At 36.6% G+C, this 22,639-nt stretch overlaps 1 pseudogene; it reads left to right on the forward strand.

Annotated features, from left to right (window-relative positions):
- Positions 1-92: 92 nt before the first annotated feature.
- On the forward strand, positions 93-22,189 carry LOC109038223 (cytoplasmic FMR1-interacting protein-like; annotated as a pseudogene).
- Positions 22,190-22,639: the final 450 nt, after the last annotated feature.

Consider the following 22,639-nt stretch of genomic DNA (forward strand, 5'->3'; position numbering starts at 1 on the left):
TTGTGTAATGAACCGATAGGAAATTTTACGGTCGTTATTTCGGGTCCTATGACATTTTCCTCTAAGATTGAAAGTTTTAAAAGTAAAATGAGGAGAAAGGTCGCTGATCATAAGAATTTTTGCCTGCGCCCTTTTTAAAACCCTTATTTTTGGTCACGAAAATTATTTTTTCGAAAATTTTGTGTAATGAACCGATAGGAAATTTTACGGTCGTTATTTCGGGTCCTATGACATTTTCCTCTAAGATTGAAAGTTTCAAAGTAAAATGAGGAGAAAGGTCGCTGATCGTAAGAATTCTAGCCGCAGCCTTTCTCGAATGTGAGCCGGTGCGAGAAGAAGGGAGTCTGGCTGAGAGGCGGATTTTTTGCCAACGTTTGTGAATGATCGAATATAGCTGTGCCCCCGTTAGAAGCTATGGTAAAGAATCGATAGTGCGATATTCGAACAATCGCTTTCGATACGATATTCGATACTTAGCTGTTTGAAATTCAACATGGCGACTAGCCATGCATTTCCTCGCGCAACCACGGCCGGTGACCAAATTTAAATTCCGGATCGCTGAATCAATTTTATTTATTTAATTATTAGCCCGTTAAAACTGTCATCTTCTTTGCTCATTTAGAAGTATTTCATCAATTCGAGAAGAATATTGAACCCCAGAGCCAACGAAAATCAAGAAGAAGCCATGGAAGTGCGGAGAAAGAGAAACCGAAGTTCTGAGTGGATTTTTACAGGTATGAGTGTATGAGTCGTTTTTGCGTTTCTCCCCTGATGTCATTTTGGTATTGCTTTCAATCGCCTCTGTTTCAACTAAATCGAGGAAGCTTTCACTACCGATTCCTTTATGAGAACGTAGTGAAGTTCCCATAACTTACGATGTCACGATAGAATTGTCAATTGTCATCAGACTCCTGTGACGGAACATGTGTTTTTGTCTGTTGCCGGATTTGTCTTGGAGACTGCTATGGACCAAGAGGCATCTCTTTTCTCATATAGTCATTCAATGAATGCAAACCGGTTCTTGAAACATTCTCTGCGAATCGATAGCTTATTCACTGCTTCATCCTCTTAATTTCTCTTTCTTTATTCAATGGGCCAGTTGTGCTGGTAACAGAATCATGTTTTGATGCTTGGTTCTAGTAGATTAGCTGTAAATAAAAAGATCTGTCCCAACAGCAACTCTCTACCTTGAATATTAACCGAGATATTTTGCCTTGAAAAACTCAATTTATAACGTCATCCACTGCGGTAGGTATCGCAAAACATGATACGTCCTACCGCAGTTAATGACGTCATAAATCGAGTTTTTCAAGGCGAGATACCTCGGTTAATATTCAACGTAGAAATTTGCTGTTTGGCCAGATCTTATCATTTTTAGTTGATCTGCAAGAATAAAGTATCATAACACAATTCTGAGACCAGCACAACTGGCCCATTCTCCCACTCCTATGTTGTATTTCCATTGTTTCAAGTCTAAATTTTTTGGAATTACCTGTTTACTCTGCTATCTAGAGGTGTCATCAGCTTTGTTGGCACTTGTTTACATTTCTTTTGCGAGCAATTGTGCTGCAATTGTCCAACAGTAATAGGCGATTGACTGCGCAGCCTGATCGCGAGCTTAGTCAATCCTCGATTCCTGTTGGACGACTACGTTACAGTTGCTTGCAAACGATATGTATTCAAGTGCCAACTTAGCTGATGGCACCTCTACCTCAAGTTAGCAGTATTACTTCTGATAGTTTTAGACAAGTTTGTCCTACCTCTTGAAGGCATAAAGTTATTTGAACAATTTTATCTACTCTCCACCGTCAACCTTCTCTGGTATTCAAAGACATTATGTCTTTGCTGGTATTGAATCATGCAACACTTAAGAATATTTATTTTCGATTTACAGTGTACTCTCAGTTTTTAAGTAATTAGAGTGGGTATGTTTTCAAAACCATTCATTTCTCTTAGTTCCATGTACAACAGTGCTTGCTTGCCAAGTCACATTTTTATGTCTTTGATGGTTTTTTGCACAAAGGAGGTCAACTTCTCAAAATGGTGGCAGATAAGGTTACATTAACTGATGCCTTATGCAATGTTGACGCCTTAGATGAGCTTACGTTACATAATTAACAACTGTGTATCAAAGCTTAGCCATGCTCTGTCATTTATCAAGCTAACTTCGATACCAACTTCGAAGACCGAAATGGGTTCATCACTGGCATAGCAGAGCACATTGAAGAAGCCACTGTTCATGCCAGTTTGGGAAGCTTCACATTCCTGCTGCTTGACCGCCGTTAATCCGTTTAATTGAATGGATGATGAATGATATTCAATGATTTTCAGAAAAATCTTGCTTTTCCAAGATAATTTTGAGAAAAATGAGAGGAAATCCTAAGTTTTTAGCAGGGAATGAATAATATCGAGAACTACCGATAACATGCTTAAATCGGAAGACTCTTTCACTCTCACCTAAATCATTACAGAACTATGGCAGTATCAGAAACATCATATTCGAAAAGTTAGTTCCATGCAAGTGTTTTCAACTTAAAGCAGACACTTTGAAAATTGGTAGAGGCATCTATTTTAGAATAAAATCAGAAACGTATGTATTTTGTTGATGGAAGGTCATTTGAACCTTGATTTAAATTTAAAGATTTCAAACTATCCAAGGAATCCATTGCAGATTGACCTTTAAATGTAAATGTATCCATTTTTGGACCTTTATATTATATGCACTGAAATCAGCCAATAGGTTTTTTCATTAAAATTTAAGTAATCGACTCTGGTTTTGGTCGTTTAAAAATTCAGAGCTTTGCCATGTTGTGAATTTAAAGTTGTCAATCTACCAATCCTGTAAAATATCTATTTGTAATGCTCCAGAAGGAACTGTTGGAAGATGGCTCGGAACATACGGTCATGCTGTGCTTGTGGCGATGTTGCTCTCGAGCCATCTTGCAACCGAAGTCCAATGAGCAGCCGAACTGGGTGGAAATCTATGAAAAGACTGCTGAAGTATTAGCTACTGAACGTGAAAAAGCTGCTTAATTTCATGTATTTTCTGGTGAGCATTCTAATTTTGTTCGTTTTCGACATTCGGTAGGTAATTGAAGTGGTGTATTTTAGGTGAAAACTTGCATCACGTTCTCTACCAATGTGTCTAAGAAGTGTAACTGATCTTGCCGGCCCAGAGAAACATGCAAGAAAAAAGGGATATTTTAATGCTTCAAACCACAATTTCCACTAATTGCCACAATACTAGAACATAGTTTAGGTTACCCACCTGACACCTGTAGTCTTTAGTTATGTAATTTAAAGACAAATAACTAAACGAAAGTATATCAATTACACTGATAAAACGATTAAATTAATTATCTTAATCTTTAATGTTAAAAATTTTGATAAAAATATTTCCTTAATCAACTAAAATTACTTCCCTCTGCTTTTTTGTTCCGTGCAAAAACTGGTAATGGTGCCTATATTGCACAACTGTATGATCTTTTATTTATGTAGTATGATTTGGTACAATTGAAACAATAAAAATTGTTATAGTACATGCAAAATGCCGGTCACTGTGCCTGAAATTACCTGGCGCATTTAGCAAGAAAACGGTCTTGGCTGTGGACTTGTCAGAGGTCTTAGTCTATTTGATATTCATTCAGTTTTTCAGTCTATTGAACTTCCATCTTATTTTTGCTAATATTCATCGGAAAATGTCTTTTTTTTCTAGGATATATATGCCTTAGGTTTAAATCTCAATTGGTTATACAATGATAAATTCTCGTTTGCCAAATGATAATTATTTTTTTGTACTATTGCCCTGAAAAAAGTTTCACGCTTTCAGAGAGGAAACTAGAACTTGAGAGGCGCATTTTTGCTGATTTTAGGAGAAACTTTGCTTCAAATCTCCAGCCACGATTATCTGAGAAAAAAACTGTTATGCTCATTGAAAAGAGCGTAAAATTTACTTCTCGAAAACATATGTCAATAGTTCCTAAACTTGATTTAATTCTGTGAAACAGCACTTCATTAGCTCAGCCCTTAAATTAAGATTTTGTCAACCATTTCCTTGAAAATCAAGAAAAAAAGAAGATAAAAACCTAAAACCGTGGCTCAAACTGTGTTAAAATGTGGTAAAATAGTGCTGGGCCCACACTATTTGGAGGGGGGGGGGGACCAAAATGTTCAAACATTGTCAATCAGAGCCAACAATTTTGAGCTCTAATGAGGATCAGTGCAAAACTGATGGGGGAGAGTGTTCAGTTCAGGCAGTTTGCATTGGAATATTTAGGTGAGGTCACGTCAAGAAATCTATAATTTTGGGTCTTTTTATACCTCATCAGTAGATCACACTCGTCCGTGAACCCAACTGAAAATCTTGCAAAATCCACGACGGCATCAAAACACAAGTTCGTGGTACGAGGCTTGTACTGCAAGATGGTAAGATTCATATTAGTACTCATTAGAGCTCAAAGTTTGGATTCTGATTGAAAATTTTTGGGCTTTTGATCTCACTGACTAGTGTGATCTACTGATGAGGTATAAAAAGACCTAAAATTATAGATTTCTCGACGTGACCTCACCTAAATATTCCAATGCAAACTGCCTGAGCTGAACACTCTCTCCCATCAGTTTTGCACTGATCCTCATCAGAGCTGAAAATTGTTGGCTCTGATTGAAAATATTTGAACATTCTGGCTCCCCCCCCCCCCCCTCCGAATAGTGTGGGCCCAGCACTGTTTTACCACGTCGTTACACAGTTTGAGCCACGGTTTTAGGTTTTTTTTCTTCTTTTTTTCTTGATTTTCAAGGAGATGGTTGACAAAATCACAATTTAAGGGCGGAGCTAATGAACTGCTGTTTCACAGAAATAAATCCAGTTTAGGAGCTACTGACATATGTTTTCTAGAGGTAAATTTATGAAAAATTCAAAACGGCAGCGTCCTGAGCACCAGACAATTTTTTTGAAGTTTATATGGGCATTTTCGGACTTCTTTAGCACCTAGGAAATGAAAAAAATTGGTTTGGTTTGAAGGGCAGAACCCATGTTAAGCGGTGTTGTTCCTCAATTTATTTACTTCAATTAAACTGTACATGACATCTAGAAAAGTCTTACTTTCTAATTACAAAATCATGTTTTACGCTCAATCTGCATTTCAGCAGCTTCTGTGGTCACAATCATCAGTTGATCGTCAACGTTGATGGTGGCCAGGAGGGTAGTTATTACAGCGCATACTGATCATGAAAAACGTAGGTGGAAAAGTTTTTAAGTTTGGTGCACATTCTAATCACATAACTTTTACTGTCATGGAATAAATCATTTTACTGAGATCATTAATCTCTAACTCCAATTATTTCTTTTACAGCGAAAAGCTATTGAAAGATTTTGTGCAGAGGTCAAAAAGGCTGTACCATGTAAAAAGAAGAAGGATTTTGTGTCGGAAGCCTACTTGCTCACCCTAGGAAAATTTATCAATATGCTTGCGGGGCTAGATAAACTGAAAAACATGAATTCAAGTGTGAAAAATGATTATTCTCCCTATCGCCGGTGAGTTTATGTCTGTAAAGTAATGAAAGATTTCTCTAATCTGAAGTTTTCTCCTGTGTGCCTGAATGAAGATTATTTTTAAAAAATGTGTGAACAGAAGTAATATCGCAAAAGTCTCTACAAGAGCTGTCCAAAATAAATATTTAAGTCTTTTACATTAGGACTGGAGAAAGAAAAGAAGAGACAAAAGTCACATCAGTCTGAATGTAACAATCATCAGTTGGCCAATTGGTTAGCATGTAAATATCTGTTGAATGGTGCAATTTTTGGATGTGACATTTCCCTAGTAGCCAAAATATTCTTTTTAATACTTATCGAAATAGCAATTTAATATGTATACAAATAGCTATGAAATAGGGTATAAAATAGCTGAAATTAGTTATAAAATATCCTATCTAAATACCCTATATGGTGTCCTTTTTTTCAACTATATATACCCTATTTTTTAGCTTTCTCGATAGCTATAAAATAGGTATCTGAATAGCTATTTAATAGGTATATGGACACCTACTGAAAAGGTATTTAAAAGGTATTTTACTTTTGAAAAAGAACCAAAATTGAGACCTTGAAAACCATAAGATGGTAAGTGCCTTGATACGTTGCCAAGATTGTGCAACTGTATACGATAAATGCAGCAAATCAAAACCATGTAGAGGTGAAACTCTTTTAGCAAAAATTCCTTGGGCTATGCTGATTTTTTTTTTTGCATTAAGGTTTGCAATTCTATATGATTTTGGTTTGCAAAAAATAAAGTTGCTCTATCATAGCAACGTTGCAATGTACTTATCATCTTATGGTTCTTAAGGCTGCAACTAACAATAGTGCGAAAATTCATTAACATGTTTAAGAAAATATACAATAAAAAAAAAACCTAGTACATAGCTATAAAATACATATTTTCAAACATAAATTTTAAACCAAGATAAATGCGCATGGAATAGCTACAAAATAGCTATAAAATATGCTATCTGTACGATACCATATAAAATAAGAAAATAAATAGCTATAAAATAGCCTATCTGGCCGATACCTATTCGATAATCCTATTTTGGCTTTTAGGGTTGTCTCTTCTTTTCTTTCCCTAGTTCTATGTCTTTTAGCCATCTGACATAGCTTCAATTGTCAAAGAATTTTACTGAAATGTGTCAGGAAAATTCCTTTTCTAAACTCTATTGCAACCCTGTGTGGCATTGTGGAGAGTTAAGTCCTTTGTCCTTGACATCGAACAGTTTTCTCTCTTCCCTCTGATTCATATCAAACCTCCGTTGTAGCTCAAAAGTATCGTGACAAGTCTCTACACCATTGCTTCTTTTTTCAGTGCCGCGCAGTTCTTGAAAGTTATGGCAGCTTCACACACCCTGCAGGAGTAGCAGAATTTATCCATATTTCTCGCTACACAGAACAAATTTCGAGACACGGTGAAAGAGAATTTGGAATAAATAATCGGTTACGAAGAGCTTCTGTCCGATCTTGTCAATCTGTGTGTGCACATGTTCGAAACAAAAATGTACCCGACACCCACCGAAAAGCACATGCTGGTCAAAGTGAGTATCATGTCATCCCATCTTCGTGATTCGTTCGACCTTCGAAAGTGATTGGTTTTGACATTTTTTTCTAGGCCTTGAAAGTGCTTGAATTCTTCTCTACTGATAAATAAAGAAACATTTCTTGATGTTTCGTTGATTGTACTAAACCACCTTGTTCACAAACGAAATCGCTGTCTTTCTGAAACGAGAATCCAAAATTGCGGACCCAAGCTCTTATCACAAGGAAATTACTGTGTTTTGGAAACAATTTGGGAAAAAAGTGAACAGTTGTTCCAGTCATAAGCCAGTTAAGACTCTGAAAATCTCAAAATTGAGATTTTAACACTACTATCAGAAAAGTGTTTTTTAAAAATTCTGCCTGCCACTTATATTTTAAATTTTCATTCGCTTAGATTTTAAACTTAACTTTTAAATTCAAGAAATGTAACTGAAGTTCAGGCGATTCGTGAACTTTTTAATAAGATTTTGTATTTTGGCCATATGTCTCATTGTCAGTCCTTCTTCAGCGCTGTTCTTGACTTCATAGCAAGACAGTTCTAAGTTACTCTGTATTTTTTTCTCAGGTTTCACAATATTTCGTCTTTGATAAAAAAAAAAAAAAAAAAAAATTAAGTTTGCAAATCATCCAAGTCTTCATTTGTGATCAGATCTGTGCAAAGGAACCTTGTCTTCTGGGAGAAAATTTTCCTTAACTTTTTTCTAACGTTTTAACCACGCTTTTCTACAACCCAAGAATTTTTTTATGGAACTTCAGGACTAACATCTCCTTCAATTCTTACGATTTTAGGGTCAAACTTGTGTCAAAATGTCCAGATTTTCTTCCTCCTTGAATTAGCAAAAAGTTATGGGAAATTTTCTCTGAGGAAAAAAGGTCCCTTCTCACAGATTCGGTCACAATTACATGAAAATACTGTCAGTAAAAACATCGTTTTGTCTTGGTTTGCAGGTCCTGGGTTTTGGTTTGTTTTTGATGGACAACGAGCTCTGCAATATCAACAAACTTGACTGAAAGAAGAAAGTAAATCTCAGTAAAATCGACAGAATTTTCAAGGTATCATTTTGTCAATTTAAGATTCTAAAAAATTTAAAAAACTTTTAAGACAATTTTTGAACCACTCACTTGCATAAAATCTTCTTTTCACGGAAGCGGACGCGTTTCGGAGGTTACCTGCCCTCCATCATCGGCGCGACTGGTCAATTCCAATCAGCTGATTTCGGTCCCGGATTATTTCCCGTCCCTCCATCGTTGTCACATCTCGAGTGTATTGTTGTAAACAGTCTGTTATTTACTCCCGTTAGATCCGTATTAAAAATGTTGTTCTTATTTTGGTACATGTAAATACTTTCCCATATGTCTAGTTTATTTTTCTCAGTGACTTTTCTTAGCAGTTTCGGTTCAAACGATATTTCGTGTCCTTCTTCCCAGTAGTGTAGAGCTACTGCTGATTTCTCTGTTTGTCTATTTCTAACACATCTTTTATGTTCTTGGGCTCTTACTTTCAGTGAACGGCTGGTCTGTCCTATGTAGAATTTATTGCATTCTGTACAGTTAATTTGGTAAATACCTTTCTCCTCGTTGTCAGGTCTTCTGTTTTCAATCTTCCTGCTAAATTGTTGGGCAACATTGAACCTATTGTTTTAGGACAAGGACTAAAAAGTTGTTACAGCTACCCCACAGAAATAACTGAATATATAGCTGACATTGACAACGCAACTAGAGGTCTTAATGAAAATGAAAAGTTCTTAATACACCAGAAATGCATACCCATCCTAGAGAGCATAGGCAAACAAACAGTCAGAAAAAGAGAAAAAAGTTCATAACGACAGGAGGCGAGTGATTAGTAACCTGAAGAAGAAAGGCTTGTATATCACCAAATCAGATAAGGGGAACAACACCGTGATAATGGAGAAGACTGATTACATACAACGCTGCAACTTACTACTAGAAAACGGTAATTTTAAGAAAGTAAAGAAGAATCCGCTGAACGCTTATAAGAAGGAACTCAAGTATAACCTGGACAGAGTAAGTGTAATCCCTGAAACTGAGAAGAAATGGTTAACCAACACAACAGCTGAGCTACCTTATTTATATGCTTACCCGAAAATCCATAAACCGGGAAAAGAGATGAGACCAATTGTAAATTGTAGAGAAGCCACCACATACAAATTGGCAAAATGGTTAATCAAGAGATTCAAGTTGTTTGAAATTTTTGAATCGAAGAGTGTAAGGAATTCGATTGAGTTAGTAGAAAAACTTAAGAATATAAAACTGGAAATAGATGACAGGATTGTTTCCTTTGACGTAAAATCTTTATACCCTAGCATACCAGTAAACTTGGCACTAGACACCTTAAGAAATTGGCTACACAAAAATGGAATAAGCTCGATGAAAATTAAAGAATATGCGGGACTAGTAAATTTATGTCTAACTCAAAACGCATTTTACTTCAACAATGAACTTTACGAACAATTAGACGGCCTAATGATGGGCAACCCGATCTCCTCGTTGACAGCTGAGCTGGTCATGAGTGAATTTGAATGCAGAGCTATTAAAGAATACCCGAAAATTTTCCAACATTGGTCTCGGTTCGTAGATGATGTCTTAGAGATACTAAAAAAACACCATATTAACGAAGCCCTTACAATTCTTAACTCATACCACGAGAAAATTCAATTCACACTTGAAGTAGAAGAAGAACAAAAACTTCCCTTTTTAGACCTAATCGTACATAGGGACAAAGATAATCTCAAATTCGGAATATATCGGAAACCTACGAGCACGGAAACATATATCAACAACAGAGCGTTCAACCACAGACCACACAAACTCGCAGCTTTCAACTTCATGCTACACAGAACAAACAGCATTCCTTTGAACGAAACTGATTACAAAATAGAAATAGAGAAAATTTTAGAGATAGCAGAAAAGAATAGTTTTAACAAAGGAGAAATCAAGAAATTGAATGAAAAAGTGAAGCAGAGAACCCTAAATAAGGAAACATCAAAGCTAAATATAGAGAAAGCCGAGATGAGGTTTAAGAAATTCTCATACCATCCGAAATATGCCCCAGCTTTTCGTAGGATTTTTGAGAAGTTCAACATAAAACTAAGCTTCACCAATAGGTTCAATGTTGCCCAACAATTTAGCAGGAAGATTGAAAACAGAAGACCTGACAACGAGGAGAAAGGTATTTACCAAATTAACTGTACAGAATGCAATAAATTCTACATAGGACAGACCAGCCGTTCACTGAAAGTAAGAGCCCAAGAACATAAAAGATGTGTTAGAAATAGACAAACAGAGAAATCAGCAGTAGCTCTACACTACTGGGAAGAAGGACACGAAATATCGTTTGAACCGAAACTGCTAAGAAAAGTCACTGAGAAAAATAAACTAGACATATGGGAAAGTATTTACATGTACCAAAATAAGAACAACATTTTTAATACGGATCTAACGGGAGTAAATAACAGACTGTTTACAACAATACACTCGAGATGTGACAACGATGGAGGGACGGGAAATAATCCGGGACCGAAATCAGCTGATTGGAATTGACCAGTCGCGCCGATGATGGAGGGCAGGTAACCTCCGAAACGCGTCCGCTTCCGTGAAAAGAAGATTTTATGCAAGTGAGTGGTTCAAAAATTGTCTTAAAAGTTTTTTAAATTTTTTAGAATCTTAAATTTTACTCTTGTGTAGTGTTTTAAACTCCTAAAAAAATCGTTTCATCATTTTGTCAAATTTTATCACAGTGTGTCATTTTCTTCACTGACTTTGTACACTTTTCGACAAAGCAGTCAATGATTCCAAGTTGTTAATTGCTCCAGGGTTTTCCATATTTCTTCCTCCAACTCCCATTTCTTTCGGTATAATAGCTTGACCCTGTATGGCATTAATCAATTTTGGATCTTTGGTTCTATTATCTAGTTTTTCCAAAGTTTCCATTTTTATTTTATGTAATAATTACGAAAGGATGAATCCTGTGATGATTGTAAAAACGAAATAAAATAAAATAAAAATTTGATAATTCAAGGTGACACCCTGCCGTAGTACTGTACAAAAATCTGATCGAATAAAATCCATCAAATTTAAAAGATGTCCCCCATGTCCTCACAGGGATTTGGCAGGGATGGGAACAAAATCGGGTAAACCGCAAAAACTGGAAAATCAAACTGTTACCATACCCACTTGAATTTTGGTTTTTCTATCCTTTATGAACTCCATTCATGGTGAATATTTTGTATCAATCTTTAATATTCTAATCTTATTTTTTTTAAATCATCGTCTAAATCAATTTTTTATGTCTGATGTCTTTCTCTTTTTCCTTTTCCAGAATCTAGAGGTTGTCCCTCTCTTTGGTGACGTGCAAATAGCGCCATTCAACTTTATCAAGTGCTCGAAGCATTTCGACCCTGGAAAATGGGCCTTTATTGAGCTCTACTACGATCAGTCCCGAAGCTGATTTGATGGTACACTTGCCGCAAATACGCAAAGACCACGTCAAGTACATCAGTGAGCTTGCTTTCTATAGTAACGAGGTACCTCCTCTCCCTCTTACCAATTCCTCCTCCATTTTCATTGTTATTTTAATTTTTTACACCTGTGTTTTAGAAATAACAAGTGTAAATGAACAATTTTCAGCAAATAAAGCGAGAAGTATTGTAATAAGTTTTTAACCTGGAGCATTCTCATAAGAAATTGAATTTTCATTGAAATCTAGTGTATCGAGCATTTTATCTTTTTTCTTTTTTTGCCAGTATCAATCATTTATCTTGAAACATGTTTTCATCTGAAAAAAAGTGTTCAATTTTTTCTTTTCTCTGATAATTTTAAGGTCAACACAACATTCAAAGAAATGAGAACGGATAAGGAAAACAAGGAAACAGCCGATTTAGCTTTGCGTGGTTTACAATTACCGTTGGAATGGAGTAGTGTTGTCACAGAGCTTTACTCGTGGAAGTTGTTTCATCCGACAGATCATCATCAAAATAAAGAATGCCCACAAGAAGCTGAAGAATATGAAAGAGTAAGTACGTTACCATTCTTGGAATGTCCTCTCTAGGTCATAGCATTTTCCTAAGTTATTCATTTAAGTAACTTTCCCCCTCACTGAGAAAATTGAGTGAAGGCCTGCGCCTTTGTGCTGAACTTTGGATGATTATTGCCAGGTTTGCAGCCTTTAGAGCGAAGGAAAGTGAAGCCATGTGGATCATCACTTTATTACAGTAGCAATTTTGATAAGTTAGCAGTATGAGGTTTCCTCCGATTAAATCAGCGGAAAATGCTTATTCTAGGCAAGGCTGCCTCAACCAAAATTAATTCTAGTTTTATCTATTTATCTAATTTAATCAATTTTTACATAAATCCTTTCGAAGGGAGGGTGAGATACACATAGAGATTTTTTATTTTACAGTATCAGTCGAGATGAAAAATTGTTAAGTAAAATATATCTAAGTAAATGGAGGCAAAAGAGTGTTTCCAGCTTGCAAGAGTTGCCTTTGATTCTGTAGGATTTCTTTACATTGAAAATCAAAGATATTTGAACTGAGTCATGGAGCTCAGCATTTTGAGAAAGTCAAAAATCTTTTTGGAAGATACCAAGATGTAAGAAAATTTTCGTATTCTTTGGCACTCCGCACAGTGTGCATTTTTCAAAATTCTCAATTTGTCCTCTTGTCTCTTTATTTCAATATATTTCTTAATGCAGTCAGCACTTCAGATTCTATTTTTATTCAAGCATTTCCTTTAATCTTTGTAAATTTCTCTTCGTTGCTTTCAACCTTTACTCTCCCTTGTTCAGGCATCATGCTACAACTACATGGAAGAGTAAAAATTTGTGCTGATCAAGGTTATTGCAATGATCAAAGGCCTGCAAGTTTAAATGTCTCTTATGGAAACCTTTTTTATCGAAGCCATCAGACGCAATATTCATGCCGAACTCCAGGACTTTGTGCAAGTAATTCTCAGAGAGCCTCTCAGAAAAGCCATGAAGAACAAGATTGACCCAATCAGAAGGTACATTATTTTTTCCTTTCTTTCCTTTAAATTTCTTCAATTCCTTTCTTTAAAGTATTATTTTTTAGGGTGAAAAGTTTTGAAAAGTCAGGTGCCACGTGGAAATGGCAAAGAATTCCGTTGCAGAACTTTGAAATTCTTTCTGCAGGCCCTAACATTTCATTATTTTCAATTCCAAGAGATTTTGCACCCCCCCCCCCCCCAAAAAGAAGTGATTTTGGTGATCTAAGTCTCTATTAAATAGATTTTGTTACATGCACCACAAAAATCTTCCAACCATTTAAATCTCTTTGCTCTTGTCAGTTTTTGTTTCTTTTTTGCATTTATTTTCTCGGAAAAATTTTGGCAGTTTTAAGCTAAACATTTCAATTTTTTTAAAGCACAAATGAAAATTTTTATTTTAGAATGAATCATTCATAATAAAATAATTGCCTCCTCTCCTCTTCAAAAAAAATTCTTACGGTTCAATTTTAATGCATTTAGACAGGATTTTAGTTTTTAAATTCAACTATGATCAGTGCTTATTATGAGGTTAACCTTGCTTAATGTATGTTCTTTTCATTTTTACATTGCAGTATTTTGATTTCTGTTCGAGAAACATGTGCCGATTGGCAGCGAGGGGTTGAGCCATCAGCGGATCTTTTGCTGAAAGGAAAGAAAGATCCTGATTCTGGCTTTGGTATCAAAGTGCCTTGAAGGAATGTCTGTATGTAACTCATTTATGTACGACTTAAATAAGGTGAAAAAAATCTGAAGTTCATTTAATTTTAGCCCGTACTTAATTAACTCTATGAAATATAACTAGAATACTTCAATAAGTGACTCGAACATCCATCTAAGTGAGAAATCTCTTAAAATTATTGTTAAAAATTTGTTAAATTCTAGACTCTTGAAGGATTCTGTGTTAACGGTGTTAATTTTTGTTTCAAAATGTTCGGTGTGTGACTGTTCTAACCATATTGCACAATAATTGGAAATAGCTTCTTGTCTAAACACATGAAAAAGTTAGAGGGAATGGAGAAATTACAATGAAACCACTGAGGGTTTTTTTTTTTTACGATATTTTAGTATTGATTGGTGCCTGATTGTCAATAGTGAGCCGCAAACTTCCTATTTTCTTTTGTAAACTGTCAACTTTTTACTCAGAGCGGTTGAAAAGCTCCATAGACATTTCCAGTTAATTATTGACTTAATTTTTTTGTTCCCATTTGATGGAAATATTAAAAATTGTATTATTTTTCTCAGGCCCATCCTCAACCCAGCTTTACATGGTGCGCACAATGTTGGAGTCGTTAATCGCGGATAAGTCAGGTGGGAAAAGGACTTTAAGGAAAGATATCGATGGTCAGTATCACATGCGAATAGACCACTTCCACAAAACCTCGTACAATTGGAATTATCTGCTCGGTTTTAGTGGTGAGAACATTTCTTTTAAAGTTTATTCAGGCCATTTCAAGTATACCAAACTCAAAAAAAAAAGACGAAAAATCCAGAAAACGGATTAAATGGAATTCAGCAGACAATTTTTCACTGATGAAAAAGGTTTCTTATGAACGTTCCACAGTCCCTCAAAAGAAAAGAGTTTAATTGCCAAAAATTTGATACTTTTCATTCCCTCAATGTGCAAAATGAATTTTTGTAAACTCTGGAGGTGTTCATTTTCTTAATATTCGAAATTTTTGTCTTATTTTTCAGAATCAAATTATGAAGTAAAAAAAAAGATGTGGTTGACCTTCCAGATCACTTTTCTGCATTCAGCGGAACCTTCATTTTTTTCTGAGTTGAGCAGTTTTCCAAAGCAAGACACTGAATAATTGTAACCAAGTGACCCACTTGCAGTCTTTCATTTTCATCCCATCCTTCTTTAGCGCACAACAGATCCTACAAAGTGAGTGGATCCCCTACGATACCAGCATTAATGCAATTCCTCTCTACAGAACTACTTTTTGTTTTATTTCAGAGTCCTTACAACAATGCTGTGATTTATCTCAACGTTGGTATCGCGAATTTTACCTTGAAATGACCATGGGGCGACGTATTCAGGTAAATATAGGAAACATACATCACCATTTAAAGTGAGCCACAATATTAATCTAAGTAACTTCATATTTATCTATCACAAATATCTATCGTTATAAATTTTTTTTTATTTAAACCAAAAGAGCATCATGTAAGTAACAGGGTCATTCCATGTCAATTCAACGAAGAATATTTTTGACTATTTTTGATCTAAATGAAATTTCGCCTACTTGATAACCTTGCATAGAAACTACCAAGAACAAATTTTTAGACCCCTATGTCGACAAGGACTGGAGATACAGGGTGGTCAAATTTCACCGAAAGTTTGGAATTTTCAGACTTCGCCAACTTAAAAATTCAATAACTCCGGTTCTTTTGCAGCTACACAGCTCAATCTTAGCTTGTTTGAAAGCTCTTGGCAAGTTCTTTAAGTTGATGTACAACATTATATACTTCTGACAAAAAATCAAAGTGCCCCCTTGCTCCCCGTTTTTGATAAAGGGGGAATGTATCCCCCGATTTTTTTAAACTTTGCACTCAATAAAAAAAGTGTACCGAGAGTATCTCGTCAAAATTTCATGTCGGAACGGCCATGGGATCTATTTATTTTTTAATTTTTTCATCATTTTATCACTCGTGTTTTGTGCATTTTGAGCTGCCCAAAATGAATAATTCGGACTTAATGGTCTCTGTTGAAATAAAATTAGAATATTTCAAATTTACTTACATTAGTGAGGCCAAAAAATACAAAACTTCGGTTCCACCTGGTGGAAGAAGACAAAGGGGCAGCCCATGGGAGTGGGGGATGTTGCTCTTAAGCATAGTTAGGCCTTGTCCACACGAGCGCGGTTCGCGGAACTTATTTGGAGGATCTTGTTCCCGGAACAAGTTTTTAGCTGAGCTAAAACTTATTCCTCCAAAACCCGGAACTTCCTCCGTTCTCCGAGCTTCTACATATGTTTCTTTTGATGTGAATTTGCTTGTTTTTGTTTTTTACATCCTTTACATATCTTGACATTTATTTTTGTTACTTTGGCGGCCGTAATAATCTATTATTTTGCAATAATTGTATAGTTTTATTGAAGTTCCGGTTCCAGTTCAGGCGAACTCGTGTGGACAGCATGCCTTGTTTCAAGGAATAAGTTCCGGGAACTGAGTAGTTCGAGGACTAAGTTCCGGGAACTGAGCAGTTCGAGGAATAAGTTCCGCGAACCGCGCTCGTGTGGACAGGGCCTTTAGGTTTGCAGTTCGCCCTCCGTAAGTCTAAGTCTTGCTCGGAGAGGGTGGGGGATAATTACATTACATTCATTCACATTCTACCGGGTGGGAGTACCGCCCACCAAGGGAGTCATGAATATTGATGAGCGCGCGGAATTTCATAGGCTGTGGTCTACTCTGCAGTTCGTTTATTCCATTCCTGTCGGAGAGACGGAATTCACTGTTGAGTGAGTACTCTCTCTTGATATTGAATTTATAATAGGGGGATGTCCAGCTAAATTCAAAACTACTCCCAACTCTTCCGCCTCCCCTTAATGTTATTTACTGCGTCTCTACTTAGCTTGGGCCCTTTTCATTTCTTTTAAAGAAAAGTATAACATTGATTTTCTTTAAATTATGGTGCAGTACTGATTATGATGTGTAAAAAATTCATAGAAAATGTTGAACGGTTCGGTTCTTTTCAAAACTCGAATCAGAGAGATGTTGCTGCTGTGTTGCATTGCTTAAATGTGTCCAAATATGGATGTGTTGCAATATTTTTCATTCTTTGTTCCTTTTAATCTCATCAAGTTGTATGCCTTAGTATTTTTCTGCAATAATAACTCCAAAAATAATCTAGTGCAAGTAGATGCAAGAAAATCTTAAAGGACCTCCCTCAAAAAATGGGTGTTTTACTTCACTCATCGCCCTTGCAGGACGAGACCCCTTTCCAAAGAGTGTTTAATTAAAGTACTTAGACAATATTTGTAAACATATTAATATGCTTAAGTCTCTGATTGGTTTATTTTCTCTGCTATTATGATTCTTGTGTCGTCTTCCAGGGAACTTTTCGGTGAAGGTCTCAACTGGGCTGGCTGCACTATGATTGTTCTTCTAGGACAGCAACGCAGATTCAAAGCCCTTGACTTCTGTTATCGTATTTTAAGAGTCCAGAGGGTTGATGGGAAAGACGAAAACGTCAAAGGCATTGTAAGTCCATTTAATAATTTTTTAAAAATATTTTTTTTGTCGTCGTCCGTCCCCCCCCCCCCCCCCCAAATCAGTTTTGAAGTAATGAGCAGTGGCTAAATACCAAAAATACAAGTGTGTAAAAATGAAGAGATCTTTCATTTCTTTTCATTATTTGCCTCCATGTTTATTATTTTGTTTTTTTTTTTTCTTCATAAATTATTCTCCAGCTTTTTCTAAGAGGCTATTGAGTAATCACTAATCCTCTCACGTACGAGAAGTAAGAAGTTGACTCTATAGGGTATCTTCATCTCTTGAAAACCAGGAAGTGTCAGGAAATTCCATCAGGTTAAGGAAATGTGGAAAAAGTCATGGAATTTTATGGTAGAAATCAGGAATTTGAAAAATCTTGAATGTTGAAATCTGAAAAAATATCACTAGTGTCCACACAATCAAAAAGAAGCTCATCAGTTTGGCTAGGAGCTCGATGCCTGGAGTTACTGCCTGGAGATCTGTTGAAATCTGAAAAAATATCACTAGTGTCCACACAATCAAAAAGAAGCTCATCAGTTTGGCTAGGAGCTCGATGCCTGGAGTTACGTTTTCGTAATTTGTGGTGAAATTTACCAATGCCAAAAATTGTTCATTTTCAGTTCCATGTGTGAAAATAGTCAACATGGAAAGTCAGAAAATTTTAGTCCGGGAAAACCTGCAAAAGTCAAGGAATTTTTTCCCGCTGAGGCTGAAGACACCCTCTTCAGGTCACAGGAATTTTCTTGGATTTTTTTTATAGAAAACAACCTTCAAAAATTGAGTTCAAAGTTGCGTAGTTTAAGCTTCCATTCTGTTGGAAATTGATGAGAAAACTACGATAAAACAGAAAAATATTTGTCCTGTTGCAGATACATTTATGAGTGACCCATTGTGACTCCTCCACCGAGATTCATGGTCTGGACAGCATTGTTGACAGATAGTGCTGAAATTTCAGTGCATTTCTACATTTAACTAAATGTCAAACGTCCATATCTTTTCTCACAATCTAGCAATCTTGCTGAGCAGGCTTTCCAATACACAACAATAAAAGAATCAGGATTTGCCCAAGTTAAAGACAAATCTTGTCTAAGAAAGATTAATTGATCTGGAGTGAAAATACCTAAAATCCTTAATTATCTAAAGCATCCATCTGTTTCCTGAGCTAGGTTTTCTGAGTGTTGTTAATTTCTTGTTTCAGAACCTCAAACGGATGGTGGACCAAATCCGCAGGTTTCGGGTGCTGAACATATTCGCAACATTAAACAAGTACCTGAAATCAAGCGAACATGATAGTGCCTCAGTCGAACATGTCCGCTGCTTCCCGCCACCGATTCACCTCTCCCTTGCAGCGCACGCACACTACTATCGACCGGAAAACCTGCAGTCACAAACCGTGCATAACCTCTGAATTCCCATGTCGAAAGGAATTTGTGATTTATCAGATTAATATAAGCAGTAAAGTTTTGTCAATAATAATCTTGTATGGAGAGCTGAACTCCTCTTTGGTGACTATATATTCTCCTGCTATAAAAATCATCATGCTGCAAAATGGAAGTACCTATCTTACCTACCTACACAACAACATTTCGACGCCGTAAGTCCGCAATCACATATCTTGTTTGCGGTGTCTGATAATCTCCACCTGTATGTTATTTTCTTACAGGAGAACAAATTGACACCATTCCTTGAAGTTTTTGCAGAATTTTCTTCGCACAGAGAAGGAAAATCACGGCAGTTTTAAGGAATTACTGTTGAGTAGTTTTCCAGTAAAAAAATAAAGTATGACAGGAAGTCTGTGACGTCGCAAACCGAGTTATGTGATTGCCGACTTACACGGTCGATTTGCACAATGAGCGTTTGCTCTCAGTCAAAATTTTAAGTGTTTGCGCTGCTTTGCTTGCATTCTTCAACATTCTCTCCAAATTCTCTCTAACAAAACATGTTAATAATGAGATGGATCATTGTCGTGGTTGTTCGTGCTGCAAAATTTTAGTTTAAATTTAAGTCCTTTCTTATCTGATGCCGCAATCACACGCTGAATGTGAGAGCTGAATGTGGCTTGAATGTAGAAGTCATCAGTCCGATGCTTGAATTTTGTGCGTGTCGCGCTAAATTCAGCAACGATTCTCAGCGACCATTGGATAATGTCAGATTTGTCTGAACTACTCGAATAGATTTGATACACATCTGGATGGAAATAAGTCGAATTTGCGAAATCTCAGCTGTTGAGCAATGACTGTTGACTTCCATATTCAGCTGCCAAATTCAGCGTGTGATTCCGGCCTAACTCAATTTACTAACACCAATATGCCTGCCTCACATGATCAATTTAGCAGCTAAATATGGGAGTCAACAGTCGACATTTTGTAAATTTGAGTTTTCTTAACAAAGATATCCATTGAATTTAGCCCAACAGTTCAGACAAACTGATTACTGCTGAGCTTGAATCTTTATTGGTACCCTTAATTTTGAGTCTTTGCAAAATTCAGGCATCCATGACTTCCACATTCAGAAAATTAGGCAGGCGTTATATACAGAGGGACATTTTGAGAGATCGCTGCGGTACCAGACCGAATGTTTCCTAATGATGATAGACATGAAATGATATTCTTAGCTATGGGGAAACAAAACTGAGCGACAACAGGCAAGTTATGAGCAAGATTTTAGAAGGCTTTAATTGATGAGATTTCATTTTCATTTCACAACACAATCAAATATTACTATGAGGGCAATGGTGACACACTCTTGATAAGTGATGTGACAGAAACTGATCATTAGATAAACAATGTTGAGCGTCACTGGAGGTAGACAAGTTTAACACACAACATTGAAGATTTAAATACACATATTATGATTGTGAGATCATCTCCAGTTCGCCTGCTATGCAGCTTCTGTGAACACATAAGATTCTTTCCTTAGAAAAAAAATCATTGTATTTTCCTAGTGAAGACAGTGCTCTGCCTTCTACAGGCAAACCTTAAAATTACAGGACTGGGCCATTGTGGTTCACATGAAAAGATGAATTTCATTGGGTATTTTAGGCAGACACCTAAAATGGTGATCATTCAACATTACCCTTGAGTCCTAAATTGACTTGATGAAGAATCTTTTAAACTTCCAGTTGGTGGAGTAATTAAGATTACAGTAAAATTTTGATACCGTAAGTCGACAATCACATATCTCGTTTGCGGTGTCTGGAAATCTCCACCTTTATGCTATTTTTTTGAAGGAGAACAAATTGACATCATTCCTTGAAGTTTTTGCAGAATTTTCTTCGCACAGAGAAGAAAAATCACGGCAGTTTCAAAAAATTACCATTGAGTAGTTTTCCTTTTAAGAAATAAAGTATGACAGGAAGTCTGCAACATCACAAACTGAGTTATGTGATTGCCGACTAACACCGTCGATTTATGAGTTGTTTCCTTGTTGGACTTCGACTTTTTGAACAGGAGTGTATCCTGTAATTTTGTTCCTTGCAGTTTAGAAAATAAAGACAAAGTCTGAGGAATGAAAAGAGTTTTTTCACTTACACAGTAACGAAACGCAGTCCCGCAGTCCAAAGCTGGAGAGCGTTGGAATCGGAGTGGAAAAACAGCATTTTCTTGCACTAAAACTGAGAAATTAGAGGACCAGAATCGAACACATTTTAACTGTGAATGCGCATTAAAGAACTGACGTTCAAGATTAGAACTAATACTCCGCATCAATGACATTTTTCCTTTGCATTTCTCACTTATTGATCACAAAAAACTGTTACAACTCCATACTACAGGACCCAGTTTATTCCGAATCTAAGAATAAAACCGAGCTGATTTATGTATGATATAGTGCTCTGTATCGCGCTATACATTCTAACAGAACATTTTAAACATAAAATGTTACTGTAATTGAATAAAACATAAAGAAATCGAGGAAATTTAACCAACAACGCTTCCCCAATAAGACAGTTGTTACTGATCAACTCACCCTAAACCTCCACCTCCAATATTTTTTCTCATCGCTGGATGGTATTTCAGCCTCCGGTAAATTATTTTCTGCGGAGTTATTATTTTCGCCATCTAAAATTCATCTCTCTCGCTAATTTTTTTCTCTCTCTACTGACTGTTCCTCTCTATCTGCCATTTTTCCTCTCCTGTCCTCTCCTCTCACCCTCTCTCTCCCTCCAGTCTTTCTCTCTCTCTGGAAAAAGTTTTTACTTTTTATACAAACGGCCTTTCGTAGATGCGAATTTCGAACGAAATCTAGGATGTTAGCAGGAAGTTTGGTAGCGTGCGCCGGTAGTCATCGAGAATCGCCAGTCAACAGTGCGTCAAGAGCGTGTTCTGTAACTCAGGCTCAAGTCGGGGACTTAAAATCGGTCTTATTAGTGTCAGCGGTCTTGTCAACCTGAAACGGGTGTTACCTGACACCGGGATATACCGCCGCAGTTACCTGATCTGCGGGCGAGCCAGGGATATTACCTTTTTATTAGTCCTGCTTTCTTGTTTGGCAGTTTACCCTGGGCGAACAATATAATTGATATAATTTAGCTAGCCGGTTTGGCTACCCTATTAGCAAATTCCGAATATATATCCAGCAGATGTTGCACCGCGGAGCAAGCTGATGCATGTCCACTCTCGATGACAGCCTGTAGGACAACGTAGGACGAGATAAGCGTCACACCTGGATCATACCTGATTGCCTGGCGAGCCGAGGATAGTACCTTTATTAATCCTGTTTCCTTGTTTGACAGTTTACTCCGGGCGGACCGGGGAGGCTGAAACTGTTGGTGGGGTAACCGTCCGGCTACCGTCAATTCAAGGGTCATTCAATTTTCCCGCGAAATAAGCCAATTTCCCCTAGATCTGTCTCCACATTATCTCAGTAAAGTCAAAATCAGTTCAAAATTACGTTGGCAAGTCCCTAAATTTCGGGAAAGTTTAATAAAAACGAAATTTAAGGTGATTAAATTTCACCGTTAAAATTTCGTTTTTTTGAACTTTTCCCGAAATTTAGGAACTTGCCAATGTAATGTTGAACTGATTTTGACCTTACTGAGATAATGTGGAGGCAAATCTAGGGGAAATTGGCTTATTTCGCGGGAAAATTGAATGACCTTTGAATAGGCGTATTTGGGGGTCCTAATCCCCCCCCCCCCTTTAAAATTAGTTCAAAGTGATTTCTGTAATTTTTACTTAAAAGCGAACACAATTTGGTAAATTTTCCCGTTTGATTTTTTTCTTTACGATAATTTGAACCGGAGTTATGAATTTTTGAAAATAGGTCAAATTTGACCTTTGACCTATCATAACTCGGTCAAAAATTAAGATATTGATCTGCGGT

This window comes from Bemisia tabaci, chromosome 5, assembly GCF_918797505.1.
Source record: "Bemisia tabaci chromosome 5, PGI_BMITA_v3".
NCBI lineage: Eukaryota > Metazoa > Arthropoda > Insecta > Hemiptera > Aleyrodidae > Bemisia > Bemisia tabaci.